Raw genomic sequence first — 15,671 nt, 5'->3', positions numbered from 1 at the left:
TGACGCTCGCGATCGATGATTAAGCGCGCGCCGCATCGCGGACCAGAAGGACCATAAGATAAGCTCGAGGCCGCTCGACGTGGATGACACTCGACGGGGTGAATTCGGCCACGGGGCCGACCATATGGCCGCCGCTCGGCTTCTCCTTTTGACATCTGTGTTGGCGCAACAATGGTCCCGAGCAGTGGACCACGAGTAGCGCTCGCGGCTACTTGACTTTTGTAATACTGTTACGAGCTCTCTTTCTCTCTCTCCCTCTCACTCTCTCTCTCTCTCTCTCTCTCCTCCGGTTCTCCGTCTCTCTTTCTCGATATACGGTCTCTTTTTCCTTCCTGCCCCCCCCTCTCTCTCTCTCTCTCTCTTTCTCTGTCCCTCCGTCTACTCTCTTCCTCGATTACTCTTCTTTTTCCCCCTTGACCCTTCCTTCCACCTAAACTGGTTCATCGAGCCGAGTCCCATTTCGGTCGACTGAATGTTTCATTCGAGCACCATTGAGGCCTTACATTCGCGAGAGCGATCGCCACATTAATTCAATTCGTCGCTAATTAAGCGGCCCGCTGCCCGCTGATTCAATTTGTGTACACGGGTGTTCCCGGGCTGCTCTCTGCCTCTTACATGTGGACTCTTTTTTAGAGCGGCGTGGCGAAATCAATTGCGCTGCTCTTCACCGAAGGATACTCCACTCCCCACTGCCCCGCCGCCCGTACTTTCGCGAATTTGCGATGTTCTGAAAAAAAAAAAAGTATCGCGAGAGTGATACAGCCGGCTTACATATTCACGGTGAACCTCGGAGACTCCTTTCTATCCGGCATTACTTCAATCCGCCGCTAATTGATCGGCTCGGCGAGTGGAGCGTGACGTTAAGCTGCGGGTCGCCGTCGACGGGAAAAGTAACGTCGGAGAAATTTGTCGGAGGCAACTCCGCTCGAGCGAAAAAGCGATCGATGGCCGGCCCGACCGCGTGTTATTTCACTCGAAATAAACTCGAGCCGCCGTCGCCGCCGCCGCCGCCGCCGCCGCCGCCGATGGGGGAATCGTCGTCGGGTGTCTTTTGTCGCGTGCGGGGCGGAAGAAAGCGCGTCTCGTGAGAGGATGCCGAGGAAAAGTTGTCGTACTCACTCGCGCGTACTCCGATGGCGAGTGGGCTCTGCTTTCAGCGGAGAGAGGAGCGAATTGGAAATACGAGCGAGAGTTGCGAAACTCTCGCTCTCTCTCTCTCTCTCTCTCTCTCTCTCTCTCTCTCTCTCTCTCTCTCTCTCGCTCTCTCTCTCTCTGTCTCTCTCTCTCTCTCTCTCTCTCCTCTCTTTCTCTCTCTCTCTCTCTCCCTCTCTCTCTCTTCTCTCTCATTCTCCTTTCGTGCTCTCTCGAGGGGAGCACGGGGAAGGGAGAATAAACGGGGGCAGGGGGATTTATAAATCTGTATCATCGAGGATTAAAGCTCTCGTATCGCATCGCGGAGCGCGGCCTGCGCAGTCGGCTGGAACGGACGAGGGAGCGGATCGGATTTTAATGAACGTCTGTAAGCGTTTCTAATCCGCCCGGGATTGTGCAACATGCGGCCGAAAGTTGATAATTTCGCAATAACATGGCGCCGATCTCGCGGCCGTAGGTTGCGGGGATAACATCAACGGGGCTTCGCTGTGAGCACGTGTTGTTTCTTGTGCAGGCTTTTGTTTCTCCGCAATTGATTAACACGACGAGGAGTGTTGCACTTTCTCTCTCTCTCTCTCTCTCTCTCTCTCTCTCTCTCTCTCTCGTGTAATCTCTCTCTGTTCCCCGGGAGATGAGCGCGTAATTTCATTCACAAAGTCGACATTGTTGTCATTATTGTTATCACCGTACTGCGCTTCTTCGTAGCCAAGATTGTGCATAACGCGGCCGAAGTTGACAATTTCGGGTAATAACATTCGGGGCCGAAGGAAATGGTCCGCCGCGTAGCGGTTATTTTGATTGATAACAATAGTTCCGAGAGTCACATCGCTTCGTCCCCGATTTTATTCCTGATTGATTCACATGAGTATGAGTCTCGATTTTCGCGGAGTCGCTCTCGTATTCGCGACCGACGCGCACATTTTATTCGCGTTGTCGATATTATTGTTATTATTATCATCGTCGTCGTTATTATTGTTATTACATCCCGCTGCTCTCCCTCGGGACGGGGACGCCGATAATCCGAAGGGTAAACATTCAAGGTATTAATTAATGTTAATTCGAAGTTACGAAATCGCGAGCGCGGACTTACATATTCGATTTCGGACGTAAGTTTCGGAATTCGGCCGGGTAATCCGATGTAGCCGAGTTAGGTAATTTCGCGGAGAGGTCCGGCGATACTGCGACGAGAGAGAGGAGAGCGGGAAGGGGGAGAGAGAGAGAGAGAGAGAGAGAGAGAGTGGTGGCGATCGATCTCTCGGGTAGCGTAGCGCGAGAGAAATTCAGCGTAGCGACCGAGTCGCAACTTCGCGCGCAATCGCCTCCGATAGAATACCGGATCTACGTGGAAATCCCCGCGAGTAACTTCGCCCCAACTTCGCCCCTCGGACAGACCGTTACTTGGTCTGACCAAGTGCGCGCGACCGATCGCGCCATTATTGATTCTCCAAGATAAGCGCGCGATTCTCATTTTGGAATTATATACAAGAAATATACCGGTGAGAGAAGAAACGAAGGGGAATGAAAGGCGCGAGAGGCTTTTCTGCCGTCGCATGCAAAAATAAGGCAAAAAATTTTGGCGGGTCACACAGGGCGAATGAGAGAGAATGGCAGTGTGAGAGAGAAGGGGAGGAGGGAGGGAGACAGGCACTCGAAGCAAACGTATTCGAGGGTCGCGCGAGAAGTCCCGTAGTCCATAAATCGTCGACCGCTTGACACGCGCAACCGCGCGATATTTCGGCATTGTAGAACACAGATCGCGCGAATATATTAAGCAGGCCGTACACGCGAAAATCGTGTTAAGCATCGCGCGATAAATGGCGCAACCGGTAGCAACGGAGTGGCCCCGTACCGTTATAAATTACCGGCCTGGCCGATCTTTCTGCTAACGAATCGCGCGTAATTTGCCCCGCCTCGCACCGCTCGAGGCCGACCAACGGCGTTGATACTTCTGAATAATGCAGCTTGCATCGACTCGAGAGGCTGAGAGAAAGAGGGAGAGAGCATGAGAGAGAGAGAGAGAGAGGGAGGGGGAGAGAAGCACTGCCGACGACGACGGCGACAGTGACTAGGCGAACGAAATCTGAATTAGCGAGGCTTCGTTTAGGAAAATATTCAAATACGCACCTCTCTCTTTCTCTCTCTCTCTCTCTCTCTCATTCTTCTGCTCTTTCCCGACGTAATTCCAAATAAATATATCCTCGTCGATATGGATATTTGTCGAGACCAATTATAATTTAATGCATTTTACACACGTGGGTAAGATGAAAGAAGATGTGACTTTGCAAAAGAATTGAGGAAAAGTATCAATTTTTCTTGAAAATTAAATTCCATCATAATTTTGCCGGAGCTTGAATTCAAGAGTAAAATATACGGATAAAATAATTTTGCGGTGGCGAAAGCCGTAGGACTCAAGGCCGACTCAATCACTCGCGAGAATTTCAATTCCCCAATCGAATAAAAAAAAGAAACGTCATACATTAATCCGTTATTCGGGCTTTGCGAGACCGCACCGGTTTGTCGATAATTTCAGCTGACTGTGAAAGCGAGTCATTTCACAGTCGCGAGTTTAGTTAATTACTAGGAAAGTAGCAGGGAACGTGGTGGATATTACGGTACCTTGATTGAACATGACGCGTGCTGTTTCGCCGCTATTAGCAAAATACAGTAGAAAATCAGGCTTCGAAAATCAAAGTTTCGCGAGTTCCTAACAACAGGTTCAAGGGAAAAGCTAGCTTTTTCCGATCAGTTTTCCATCCGCGCGAAGTCGTTGCACAAGGCGCGCGCGCGCCCTTGAACGTTCCGCTCGCGGTGTTCCGAGCAGCTTGCGGAACAAGGAACGACGCACGATTCGCTACGCTTCTCTCGCTCCGCGGCGTCGTTGTTCCGCTCCTTTGGTGTTCGCCGTACATTGAACACGTTTAACGGGAATTAAGACGTTACGACAGCGTGAGAGAGCCGAGGGATACGGCCGCTCATTCACCGTACTCGTTACGTTGATCCCCCGGGCCGTCTCGAATTCTTCCACGGTGTATATAAACTGACGCGAGCGAAAATTGATTCGTTCCGTTAGTTTCGCGTCTCGGCCATCTAGATCGCGGCCGATTATTCCGAGGGGTGGATTACACTGAGGGAGGGAGGTCGATAATAATGCTCGGAGAAGGGGGCGGAGACGCGGAGCGCAGAGTGAGCTCGGCGATTGTAAAAATGGGCGACTTTGCAATTCGGCTCAAATTCATGTATTTATTATTATTGTTACCGTTATTACCATTATTATTTCATTGCAATCTGTTATTTATGTTTCGTTCTATGCTTTACATTCCGTGTCGCTTTTTACGAGCCGCACCGATGTAATTACCGCTCTCGCGCAATCGCGCGTTCTCGTGATTTTTCGTCGAGCGAGCGAGCGTGCGAGCGAGTGAATGAGTTATTGTAAACGACGCATTAATTACGCAAAATATGAAGCGTTCCGAAAAAAAATACACACGCTCGGCCCGTTTCGGTTTTCCCCGATGCGCACGAAAGTATCGCGCAATGACTCGCTTTGGTTGTTATCATATCAAAGCCGGTTCTCCGGTGGTAATTGAAACTAATTTGCGGTCGCCCCGGTGAAGAGATAGTGCTCTCATAATTCATGTAGTGTGGGTTAATGCACTCGCATGTATGTAAGGGGGGAAATGTAAATACGAAAACCCGTGTGTGCGCGACGAGAGGCGGCGGCGGCGGCGGCGGCGGCGGCGGCGACGGCGGCGACGGCGGCGGCGGTGCAACGTCGAGATGTAATCATCGCGTTCTCGGCATGCACATATTCCGCGAAATGTACATTAAATTTCGACTAAATTTAATTGGTTTTAAATACATTCGCGCACAGGGGCGCGGTGTTAAAAAGGAATTGAATTAAATTTGAATTAAACTCAATTAATTATTCCAAATTGTTAACTCGTCCGCATTTTTTTTTTCCCGCCACCGTCGCTTCGCCTGCCGCTCCCCTTCATCTCTACCTCCTCCGAAAGTCAGAGCGACATGTAAATTCGATGCAGGATGCAAAATATTCCGCTGGCGCGCGGCCGCCCGGCGGAATTTATGATGCTCGCTCGAAGTCTTTCGCGAGAATCGACGGAGAAATTAGCCGCCGCTGTCGTTATCGTTCCGTCGTCCTCGCTATCGCGATAATAACGACCACGCCGTCGCGAGTGCACGTCTCGAGCAAGAATCGATGCAATTTGCCGTCACAAGCGGTATCACGTAATAGATAGTTAAATCACGATACAAGTTTAATCTTGCGGCTGTTTGATCACGGGGCCTCTCGAAGCGCGCGCGCGCGCGCGCGCGAGGAGCTTCGTAGAATTCTGATTTCCAGACATCGATCGTCGTGCTCGCGTAAGATAGATTGAACTCTCGACGAGATTGACTTACAATACCGGGAAGCTCGTATAGTACGATGCAAATATTGGAATCATGCGCGGCACTAGAACCTTACCCACCAAATTACCCTCGGCAAGTTCCTCTGCGGAGGGTCGGCGTTTAAGAGGGGAGTAGAGCAGCAGGGGGAGGTGTACAGTTGAACGGCGGTGGAGTCCGCGGCGTTCTGTCGTAATATTTCTGAAAACGTCGGCGAACGCGGCGGATAATCTATTTTTCTCGCGGGGAAGTGCAGTTGACGGGAGGAAATCGTTTTAGATCGTCGCGCCGATATTGACATCGACAACTATATCGATGAGTAGACATTGACAGCTGTAATGTTGATGGAGAATATTGATAACTGTATTAGCGACGGAAATTGTACGCGCATATCGCTGACGCTCGCTCGCCAGAGCGAGACGAAAAGAATCACGCCCGGCGCGGAAAATGTCCGTCTCGTCACTTCCGACAGATTAGCCGTCTTCTATACTTGGTTGTAGGAATCCGGCAATCCTTTCCGTTTCCCTTTCCGCCAAAAATGCATGCATGGGCAGCACTCGAGACGGGCCGTGTAAACGAGCTCCGCCGGAACGGCTAATCGATATCCCTCCTCATGGCGGAAGCTCGCGGCGCGAAAATGTGGGTGGCGGTCGCGTGGAACCGCGTCGTGGAGTCGGTATCTCTTTCTGGGACATTAACGTGTCGCGTCTCGCGCAAGATGTAAATATCGCAATCACGCCCGCGGGACGGAAACTTAACGGGCAGTCCTCGAAATACGGCGGTACATCGCGCGTGTGGCACTCCGACACGCTCCAACGGGCGGCTACGAATCCTCGCGGCGCATATCCGCGCACATAAATGCATTATTCAGACTAGCGAGGAAGAGGGAGAGAGGGGAGGGGAGGGGAGGGGAGAGAGAGAGAGAGAGAGAGAGAGAGACAGAGATACTAGGCGGACTACACACTGCATTTGCGTTACTTCCAGAAGATTAAACTTGCATGCGACCAGTGCGCGGACTCTCTATGAAGTATAGTCGCAGACGGCGCGGCCGACATGCGACTTGCGCTCGGACAATGCACCGCACCGCTTTCGGACGTCCCCTACGCTACCGTGCGCACACCGTTCGTATCCCCTCATTCCACCCTTTCTGTCTAAATACGGCGAGAGGGAGAGAGGGACAAATTTCGATTTTATTACGCAGCACGCTGCTCGCGCTCGCAACACCCGTTATACACGCGTCGTGAAACAAGGGCAGCCGCGCGTCCACGGATTTCGCTCTCTCTTCTCGGCCACGGGGGCATGTTAAAGGGGGGGGGATTATTTAACAGAGTTTTGCGCAAACGAACGTTATACAGCGCGTGGCAAAGGAGCACTTACATTCGCGTAAGTGAATTCGAGTATTGATAATTTTCAGAGATATTGACAACTATAATTAACGTTGCTAATTACATAACGGACAGATACTCCGGTAACTGCGATATCGATAGAATCGCTACAGTTTATTGCAAGTAACGCTTCTTTTTTATCATTTCTTCTCGTCCGTCGAGAGGGAGAGAGAGAGAGAGAGAGAGAGAGAGAGGGGGGGGGTGGGCAGAGAGATACTTTTCGTTCGGATTGCATTCTGTGCGCGTATGGCGTGTCGACGGATTTGCGAAATGGAAATGCGCATAATTGCGAACCGCGGGTCGAGACGTGTGCGCGGCCGGACGCGCGGCGTTAAGATGTCAACGATCGAGAGCAATCGCTTACGCGATCGTGCTTAATGGAATTGCTGTTGCGGTGGGATTGTCTTAACCGGACGGTTAACGTGGTTTCGGGCAATACATCAGGCCCTGAATGCGCGCCGCTTGGCCTGGCGAATCGCCAATTATTTGGGTTAATGGTTTAAAGGGGACATGCTGGCCGCGAAGCCGGTGTATCAGTTTCCGAAACAAAGCCGGTTCCCGTCGGCTTCGCGTACCGAGCACACGCGCGCCCGACGCGGAAACGCTTCGACGTTCGACGGGAAATCCGACAGACGACTCGGATAGGTCGATAATCGTCCGTACCGTCGCGATCAACCATAAACGATACGCGATCGGTTTTGCGTTCAACAGCGGCGTCATTCTCTAACCTATTGAGGAGCCTTCGCGTCGAAAGTCGAAATCACTCGCGGGTAGCTCTTTCATCTCTCTTGAAAACAGGCAGACCATCAGCTGCATCTAAATGAATACAGTGGAGAACCACAGCGAAGAATTTTTAAATGTTGGAAAACATTTCTTTTTTCATTTTCTCCAAGATTTCCTGAATAGCAGCAGTTTCTCTTGAAAATTAATATCGCTTTATTACGTTTCACATCAGGCGAATTTTTAAAGATTTTCCTTTCCGTATTCATGAAAAATAGCTTTTTCTGTGCGAGATTTTTTATATTTAATTATAAAGAGCAAGAGGTTAAATATTATTTTCTGGTAATAATTTTACTAGTAGCTCGTTCATAATTTCGTTTAAAAATTCTATCGCTCTAGATGATGGTAAAATTAACAGACCGTATATAGTCTCCCATTTTTGTTCGAGATTACCCGAGAAGAGCAAATCGGCAAAAATTGCTCCGTTTGACAGGGGAGAAAAACGGCTAGTGGGCAAAAAACGATTTTCCTTGAATTCCTGCTCTGTCATTGTTAAACGCCCGCGATCACGCGTAACGGACATATCCGATTGTATTGTTACAAACACCCTACGAAGCGCGCACCCACACACATGCACATCACCGTCCTTTACCGTCACACTCACACATTTAAGAAGGTTGTCGCGAGCAGTCAAGTTCCGCATGCTGGTCTCTGTCCTCGCGAGGGAGAGCCGTCAATTAACCGGTGGGAGTCGATCCGCGCGCGAGAGCGACGTTGACGAGGGACGACGAATCGGGATGATTTATCGTTGGCGCGTACACCGGGACGTGGTGGTGGTGCCCGTGCGACGTGTGCGTAGACGGATGTGCCATGCCGCGAGTCGTTAGACCGACCGGTCGGCCTGGTCGACGAGGTCGGTGTTTGTGCGTCGGAAGGACTCGTCGCGCCGAGGGTCGTCTGACTGTTGTCGCGTGACGAGGGTAGAGAGGAGCAGCGCAGCGTAATAACGACGGTGATGACGAAGTAATGGAGCCGGCTCGACTTGGAGGATTCGTCGTTCCCCGTTGTCGTTTGCCGTTGGAACAGCGGTAGTAGCACGCGTGGGGAGGGAGCGCAGCGCAGCGTCCCGGCCGGGAACGATCCCGGATGACGGTGCTCGAGTTGTTTGCATTCCGCTCGATTCGACCCGAAGAAAGGAAGAGTCAAGGTACGCGCGCGGGGAAGCACTCTCGTGGATTATACGGTGACTCGCGATAATATTCGAAGACGCCGGCTGTCACTCGAGAGAGAGAGAGAGAGAGAGAGAGAGAGAGAGAGAGAGAGAGAGAGAGAGAGAGAGAGAGAGAGAGAGAGAGAGGGAAGAGACCGTTCCGTATATTCATGCACAGTCGAGTCGAGGGTCCTCGTGATTCCTTCTTTGTTTGAGTTAAAGCGCCGATTCCAGTTGTGGCAAACGGGTATTTTTGTTTGCGGAATCGGCGCCATCTTTACCGTTCCAGGAGAGATATTTTCTTCTTCGGAGAACGTAGAATTGCGCGAGCGGAAAATTAGCTTGTATTGAATATTCTTCTGTGTTTATTCTGCTGAATTTTTCTTCCTGCCTCAGGCTCGATTTGTGGATTTGTGATACGCGCTGCATTGAAACGTCTCTTGGTGATTTTTGCGAGTACGGGATGTCGCGCGAGACTTTTCGAATTTCAGGTAATATAGGAATAATTTATTTACGGAACGCCGGGCACAGCGATGCTATTTTCTGACTCTTCACGTTGCGTTTGCATGGCTTTCGATGATCGAGTCAATTATGTAAATGTGACGTTTCGGAAGCGCCGCCACTCGCATAAATATTTAAAATCGGCCACTATTTTGTACTCGGGTCAATCACTTAATTTTAGCTTCTTCGCTCATGAATAATACGCGGCTGATGTCCTCTCAATTCCGCGAATACTGTGATAGTAACTGTAAATAATTCGCTTGCGCGACGGCAGAGGTGACGAAAATAGGACAAGTTTATCAACATAAACGGTAAACTATGATCTAATATTACTGCAACTCGAGCGCAAATATACTCAAGCATTAATTATATTTTGTTTAGTAAACGAATTTCCTTTCCTCCCGAGAGAGAAAAGGATATCGCAGTCCTATTAAAGCAATCTTTTCGTTGGCACTCTTCCTCTCTCTCTCTCTCTCTTTCTCTCTCTCTCTCTCTCTCTCTCTCTCTCTCTCTCTCTCTCTCTCTCTCTCTCTCTTTCTCTTCCCTTCTCTCACTAAAATCGCGCGATCAAAGAGAGAAATGAAATACTGAATAAGTGGAAATATATAACTCTTTTATTTTATTTTATTTTATATATACTCTGGTATTTTTCGGGATTAAACATTTTTTTCCGATACGAATGTCCGATTTGACGACTTGTCCCACCACGAGAAACGACAAAACGACAAAACGAGATCTCCTCGGCTTTCTCTTTCGGTACTTAAAAATACTTCGCTCTTTTTCCTTCCTTCGGTAATGAAGACATTCCTCGTGCGAGATTTAACGTCACACGCCGACGTAAGACAATTAGAGCCCCTTTTCGCGCAGTTGCTGCTTAATTACTCGTTCCCGTGCCACCTTTGCCCCCCTTCCCCATATCCTGCCCTTCTCAGTATCTTTCTTTCTCTCTCCATCTCGCGAATTAGCACGATGAATTTACCCGCGGCGAATTTGCCGCGAAATCCCTAATAACGCCGGCTTCCAGAATCCTTTATCCTCCTCCTTGCGCGCGCGCGTGCACACGCCTCCATCTCTTCCGCTTCCCACCCTCGTGCTCATCATCGCCTACTTACGTTTTCCGACGGGTGGATGAATCATCCCCCGTCGAGCTCTCCTCCGACCACCGCTTTACCAGCACCGAAAACTTCGTTTGGCCGTTAGCGCTCTTCCGGGAGGGTGTAAGCGTTATTCGCCGGCGTAACTCGATAACTCGATAACTCGCCTCTTATCCGCAAGGTGCCGAGTAAATTTAAGAGGTCGCTTAAAATTCTACGCCTCCTACCATTCGGCGCACCTCTCGCCGATAGATCTCGTCCGATTCGGACCGTTAGTTACTTCGCGCGCCGGCAAGCGGGTGCGGGAACTCTCTTCTTTCCGGTTGTACGCGAATTCACTTCATCCTTTTCCGCCGTGTCTTGCGAAACTAACCGAGATTACCGAGATTTTTCTCCGCGCAATGGCCGCGTTTCGTCACTCCTTTGTTCTTAGCTGCGCGTTCTCGCAGCTAATGAAATGGCAGAATCAGCTATCGGAAATAGGAATTATTATAGGCGATAACAATGACGATGACGAACGTTGTCGTTTAGATCGAGATAAAAGCGTCTTTCGACGGACGTAGCAATTGCGATTTATCAGGGCTGATTAAGAAATCAGCGCGCCACTAAACATCCTCGGTAAAAAGGAAAGTGCGGTCGTGCGAATGTTTCGGGAAAGTGCACCGCACGAAATATCCAGATATTTTCCCTTCGAAAGCCTGCGTTCACCTTAATCCCCGGACGAGAGCAAATTCCCATTTTAGCTGTGCTCACTCTTATATCCGCGACACTCGAACTACATAGAACTACTTCACGAAACTGCTTACACGCCATAATCCGCCGATTGTTTTGCGCAACGTATTCAAGTATTCCGTTCCAACAGTCTCGCTTTCGAGAGAAGCTTCAAAAATGACGCGCTTGCCTGCTGTGTATAGGAGCGAAAGCAAGCGAAACAGCAAGCAAGAAAGACAGAGCGAGCGAGGAAGAGGAAGAGGGACTTAGACAGAGGACGATAGGGGAGAGAGAAATCCTTTCACGAGCGGGCGCGCGCAATGGATTTAGGGTGCGGTAACCTAAACTCAATAACGCGCGAGCGCTCGCGTCTACCGTGCATTAAGGAGCTAACGAGATGTATCGTGGCACTCGGAGATTCGCCAGTGGTAAGCTGTTTTAACGGGAGGGTGCAGTCGAGTAGTCACCTGTCGCGTGACACGCGTAATAGAATAATACACGCAGCGTTGCAGGAGGGAGGGGGGGGGGCCTCCGTCTATAATAATTAGCGTCGCTCTGGATAATCGACGATGCGACTCGAAAACCGTCGTCATTATTATCGCGCGTTTTCTCGGGACAGCAGCAGCTCCCGCCCGAGGAATTCTTTTTTCCGAGGTGAAACTCAACACCTCTCCTCAATTTGTTCGTGCATTAAATCCCGGGTTTTCCATGTTGCACATTCGGTGTGCGCGCTTGTCGATGAGAGGGAAGGCAGTCGAGTGGTGCCGGAGGATGAGTCCTACATTAAACAACGCGGATTTTTTTGTTATTTTGCTATCGAGATTTTATTTGGCCTCACTGCAAATGGAATTTTATTTGAGCGTTCGGAAAAAGCAGCGGCAGCTGCGGCGGCGGCGGCGGCGGCGGCGGCGACGACGGCCGGCGTCACGATTCAGTGAATCAATTTTCCCCTCGTTCCATAGACAATATCGACGAACCATTTGCAGCGTCGATGGTGTACAATTTATTGGAATTAATGCCGGGCGATAACAATCGAAGGGAGTAATCGGATAAAAGAGCCATGCGTGGCATTTGTAGTGTTTTAAGGCCGCCAATTCTCTCTCTCTCTCTCTCTCCCTCTCTCCCTTTGCCCTCCCCTGCACATCCGAATTTGAAGTTGATGGTCTCGCTAATGCGATTTAACGTATTGACGGATATTTATGTGTGCATCGACTTCATTAAGCACCGTTGCGCTAGTAAATTGATAGTTGCGATATGGAACGGTAATAATTCACTCCTCCTCCTCCTCCTCCTCCTCCTCCTCCTCTCCGACGGCTGCCCGAGCGTCGTTAGAATATTTCCCGCTGCAACGGGCTGGAAATGAAAATAAAAATAGGAAAATGGAAAAAATAAAGAACAAAGCACGGAAAGCGAAGTGTGATGGAACACGGCGGAAAAGCAAACTGAAAAAACATACAGCGAATAATACGATGACAGGGGAATTAAAGGATTAGATTAAAGCCGAATGGTGGCGAAATTGCTGCGCCCTACTTCAGATATTAAAAAATTTCTATTATATTTGTTGCATCAATAACACGAAGAAAAAGGAAATGGGAAAACAAAATTTCGTCAACTACTGAGCCGCGCATGATTCATTCTCCGCGCGTGTGTACACGCGGCGACTGACGCGACCGGGTCGCTGTTCGACATGGCGGCCGCGTAATAATTCGCGGAGGAACTGAAAGAAAAAATACGGTCATTGTCACGGAACGCGCGAGTCACCCCACGTAACGATTTCCGCGTCGCGCTCGGGGGACGCTCGAGCGGGTATATAGCGAGAAAGAGAGAGAAACAGAGAGATCGTGACGTCATCGCGGAAATAGAAATTAGGGAGGTCGCGGGACGAATCAGGGGGGGGGCCGTGCGCGAACACGCGCGATGGTCTGTCACCTAAACTACGATCGTCCTTAAATCTTGGCGAGAACGACGCGGCGCTTTTCACATAAAAGTTATTTATTGGAATGCAGTTAAACGTTCTCGTCGTTGAGAGAACGGACGAGAGCGCTTTTGCGGTTGTGTGTGTGTGTGTGTGTGTGTGTGTGTGTGTGTATACTCGTGAATAGATGACGCACGAAAACACGAGAGTAAGCTTTCGAGAGCTGATCTGGAGAAAGAGAAAGAGAAAGAGAGAGAGAGAGAGAGAGAGAGAGAGAGAGAGAGAGAGAGAGAGAGAGAGAGGGAGGGAGGGAGGGAGGGAGGGAGACAGAGAGAGAGAGAGAAAGAGCAATGTGTGGGTTTTCGATTTATTATATCGCCCACGGCGCTTCACCGGGCATTATCATCGATCGACGATGAAAGAGACGAGGCCGCGATTCGCCGCCGGTCCACGATGTCTCTTAAATCGATTTAAGCACATCCAAAACGTCCAACGACCGGTTCGAGTCGTCGGCTGGGGCTGATGGACGTTACCTTCGCGAGTGCGTTGCGTTTTATACGCCATTAAACTCCCCATCGAACGGCACGGGGGAAAAAGATCGATCAAATTAACGCGATAATGGCCGGGCACATTTCGGTTGAAGAGAAAAGAATTTCTGGTTCTTATCAGTTCAATTTGGTTTCAACGACCAGACGTTCCGTTTCCTCCGAACAACGTTCGATCCGTTCACAGCCGGGGTAATTCGTAGGCGACCTTTACTACCGAACGAAATTTGGTTCCAAGAAGCGGAAATTTCCTTTCTTTCAAGCAAACCACATTATGTCGTGTTAATTCGGCCAATTCCTTCTGCCTGCGTGAGCGTCTGAAATTCTCGGATGAACCTCGAGATATTTACAGGTGGTGAGCCTCGAGGAGTCGAAAAGCCGCATGTGGCGGTGAAGTTTACGAGACTCGCGAGCGCGACTCGTAAATATCGCGGATAAAGCTCTCACATTCAACACGCCGGCGCGCATCGGCGAATTATTCGTCGGCGCGGCGCTTCCCGCGCTCCGCCTAAATTCGCGGCGAGTCTCATGAGCTCGCGAGCGAGCACGCGAGTGGCCGGTTTTCGCGGTCACAAACGACGACGCGATTCACCGTACCAATTAATGTTCGCGCTCGTAATTTGATATTCCGGCGCGAGCCAATATTCCGCTGCGAAATAACAACTGGACTGGGTTTCGAAACGCCGCGAACAACAGACTGGATTAATGTCGCGCCGTTCTCGCGGCAATTAATGCAGTTTCGTCGCCGAGCGGCCGCGCCCCCCCCCCCCGCCTCCCCCCGGTGTCTAATAATACGGAAACAATTAGTTAACGCGGCCGCACGATCGCGCGCTCACGCATGCGGCGGATCGGATTTTATATATCGCGCGCGCGCGCGCGAGAGACAGTCGTAAACACTATACGAGTTGAATGCCACGTAAACGACTTGAACATAAACGAAGAACAGAAAGGGTGAAAGAGTGGGAAGGGAGGGAGGGGCGGAGGAGTAAGCGCGCGCCTATGCGTGATGCAGTCGAGATATAGCTGGCGCATTTAATTAATCAACTCGCAGTCGAGTGCACTGCCGAGAAAACGATCGCCGGCTACCTACCTTCGCCTTATTTTTCTGGCGTTTTCCCTCTTACGCGCCACCCCGATTCCTCCCCTCTTTCGTCTTTATTTTTTTTCTATCGAGACTTTTGTTTGGCCGCGAGATTATTCCGCGAGGTAGCGGGCGCGCGGATGCGAGATGCAAATTTCTTCGGGTTGAACTCCGCTCCTAATTATTAATTAATTAGTTCGCATGACGGACTTTTTTAGCTTCGACTCTTGCTTTATATTAGCCACGCCCACACCCCTCTTCGGATCTTACCTTTAGCTTTTATTTCGCGTCGGGTTTTGGATTGGGTTTTGCTCTCGCTTCCTGCGAGCGATCGCTCTTTCCTTTTGGTTTTATTAATCCGCGATTTTTCCTCGTTTTCTGTTTCAGCGGGTTCGGCGAGATTCTTCGCGGTCCATTGTTGCAGCGGCCAGGCTGAAATCCGTGGCTGTCCTGACCCGCGATTGTCGGTGATTTTTCGGTGAGTGAGCAAGAGCACGCTGAATATTTTAGAGTAGCGTTGGTACTCCTGAAACACGCGAGAGATCACAGCCGGGAGGAATATTTTATCTTTTCATTCAGAAATTAACAATCAACAATTCATGCGCTAACTCGCGGAGAGTCGCAACGAAAACCGATAACGACAATTCGGCGCGTGAGTTTTGGCGAACTGAATGGTACCTCGCCCCTATCCCCTTTTTCGATCCCTTTATTTATGAATCTGCGCGACTCTCAGCGTGCATTTATCTTTGATAGCGCCTCGATAACGAACGAAACTCTCGTCGTATGAATTTTTAAGGAGAGGCAGGCGCGTTTTCGCGCAAATAGGCAATGTCAAAACTCGCGTCGACGCGGTACAGTTCTTCACATTTCGCGCGCTCTTTGCACCTTTCACAGGGAGATGCACGTTGAATGTGAAATGGCGTCCCAATGACGAGAAAGAGAGAAATGTTGAGTTTCAT

General features: G+C 50.1%; 1 protein-coding gene across 3 annotated transcripts in view; it reads left to right on the top strand.

Annotated features, from left to right (window-relative positions):
• The window catches only part of Con (leucine rich repeat protein connectin), a 231,222-nt gene that overhangs the window by 20,015 nt on the left and 195,536 nt on the right, over nt 1-15,671 (top strand). For 2 of the 3 annotated variants that reach the window (XM_025299893.1, XM_011150478.3), the window contains exon 2: nt 15,100-15,190. The exons of the other annotated variant lie outside the window; for it this stretch is intronic. The gene's annotated coding sequence lies outside the window, so the exon portion shown is untranslated. The remainder of the gene's footprint in view (nt 1-15,099; nt 15,191-15,671) is intronic. 3 annotated transcript variants of the gene reach the window in all.

Source organism: Harpegnathos saltator, unplaced genomic scaffold, assembly GCF_003227715.2.
Source record: "Harpegnathos saltator strain DR-91 unplaced genomic scaffold, Hsal_v8.6 scaffold295, whole genome shotgun sequence".
In the NCBI taxonomy this organism is placed as follows: domain Eukaryota; kingdom Metazoa; phylum Arthropoda; class Insecta; order Hymenoptera; family Formicidae; genus Harpegnathos; species Harpegnathos saltator.
The sequence above is the reverse complement of the archived record's forward strand: the minus strand, read 5'-3'. Positions and strand labels throughout refer to the sequence as shown.